Source organism: Aplysia californica, unplaced genomic scaffold (genome assembly GCF_000002075.1).
Source record: "Aplysia californica isolate F4 #8 unplaced genomic scaffold, AplCal3.0 scaffold00031, whole genome shotgun sequence".
Taxonomy (NCBI): domain Eukaryota; kingdom Metazoa; phylum Mollusca; class Gastropoda; order Aplysiida; family Aplysiidae; genus Aplysia; species Aplysia californica.
In genome coordinates, this window is record NW_004797301.1 from 1,118,677 (window position 1) to 1,121,176 (window position 2,500).

Here is a 2,500-nt window from a genome sequence, read left to right on the forward strand (position 1 = left end):
AGAGAGAGAGAGAGAGAGAGAGAGAGAGAGAGAGAGAGAGGGGGGGGGAGAGGGAGGTCGATTATAGGTATTGAATGGTAATCGGAACATTATAATAAAATTACAAATGTAGGAGGAAAACGAGTAAAATGGAGGCTGGAGAAAGTGAGACAAAAACGGGTTGCAAGGCGAAGATATGGGACAAAAACGGGTGAACCCGCCAAAAACGCACAAAAAGGATACACGCATGCCGGCGTGCCAAGAGGCCATTATCAAAACATTAACAGGGCAAGGTTCTCTTTAGGACATTACATCAAACAGTTACTGCATCTGACGAGGCGATCTCGAGCACTCCACAGCTCACCACCAACTCCAGGACGTAACACGTAACCGTTATCTATACGTGAGGACTGATCAACTCTCTGTCTATCTCTGTGCTATATCCATGTCTGTATCTCTCTCTATTGCCCCTCCCTCCTCTCTGTCTTTCTCTTTCATATTCTCTCTCTCTCTCTCTCTCTCTCTCTCTCTCTCTCTCTCTCTCTCTCTCACACACACACACACACACACACAAACGTACGTAAGCACGTACTTGTGTGTGTAGAGGGACAGAGGGACAGACGGACAGACAGACAGACACACAACACACAGTACAGATATCACACTAAAGGTACATTATAGAGTGATAACAAGGTACGAATGGACCTATAGAACTACAGCACGGTTATATAAGACATCACATACCTGATTATAACAACGTCCGTCTCCGACGGGACCAATACAAGTTTGGATTCGGAGTTAGATAAGCCTGCCCGATGTTTTCTTACCTCTGTATACATGTACTCTTCCCCCGATTGTAAATCGGATACGGGGTTTGATACCCAATGTATGACTGTAAGGGCACCAAGGATGATCCTTTTCTTTACCCTTCTCTCTTTTCAGCCTTTCGAAGGGCTTCACTCAACTTTAAACCTGTCCAATCTGTTATGTTGTCTTCCCATCTCTTTTTCTCTCTGCCTTTCCTTCTCTCTCCTTGAACAGTACTCTGTAGGATCATCTTTGCAAGTCTTGTTGGTATGATAATCCTACAAGGTACAGTAAAACGGCGGAGAAGGAAATGTTTTACAAGACTACCACAGATTATGACGCCTATCTCCGATAGAATCAATCCAAGTTTGGTTTCGTAGCTTCATATCCGATGTAATAAAATTTAACATGTATAGACTATCCCTGATTATTATAAAGTCTATCTCCAACAAGAAAAACACAAATTTGGTTTCGGGGTGTGATATCCGATGTCTTTATGACTCGTTCATAAGGCTACCCTTGATAATAAAGTTCATCCCCGACTGGACCAATCTAAATTCGGTTTCGGAGTTTGATATTCACTGATATCCGTTGTCTTCTCAATCCGTTATAAACTAACCCTGATTATAACATCCTGTTCCGACAGGATAGTGCCCCCCAAAAACGGTACTTCTTCAAGCTTTTTCGTATGGCTAGAATGCACGTCCCGAATTGAGTTAATAAATTAATTGTTGTCATGCCATTGAACTTGAACTGCTACTTGGAATCAAATAACAAAGTAATAAGAACGTAGAAGGCTGGAGGTTGGAGGGTGCCACTCGTATGGCAGGGAACTACTCCTTTCCCTCATTTACGGTGTTAAACTCCATTATGAGTTTGAGTAAAGAAAAGTAAATCGATACAAATAATAACGATCGCATAGTGCAGGAAAAAAGCAAGACATATAGACAGAAACAACAGATGGAAAGAAAAGACGTTGGACCAACCAGTAGCGCCCGCTAACAACGTACTTAAAATTAAAACCCCTGAAACTGAAACAATTAACACATTAATTGGCCCTGTTTACTGGTCATAGACGTTGAACAAGGGGTTTTGTGTTTTAAAAAAGCACATAGACACAATAACGGTCATTTAGTGCAGGGAAAAGCAAGACAGACATACAAAAACAATAAAGGTGGAGGAGCGGGTTAAGGGGGGGGGGGGTAAAAATAAAATAAAAATCTACAAGTGGTGCCCTCCTACCACCAGTGACATGCGTATGGTTTCGTACTCTGGTAACGAATGTCTTCTTCGTTCTCGTCAATTAGCTCAGTTTTAGTAAGTATTTTACGGCATTTGCAATACTATATGCCGAAGATAAGACGTGTTGCAAGACAGAAAAGGACGATAGATGTTTGATAGGAAAGAGGAGCAAACCCCACCAGAGCACCCGCCAATCACCCACGTTGTTGTCAACGTAATTGAACTTGGACGGCAAAGACAGTGCCGGCTTAAGATGATTTACACCTCCATCGACACGAATTTGATCATCTGGGAGACGAGCACGTTCGACTACCCTTACAGCCCGGGCCCATCAGTTTACAGAGGGAGCTGAGATGCTCGATAAAAATAACCTTTCCATACGAAACTCGAGCTCAAGTCATTGCCTTCTGCGGGAACGACGGAACACCTGACCACATGGCGACAGGCAGCTGTAAATAGACCTGCAAGTCGT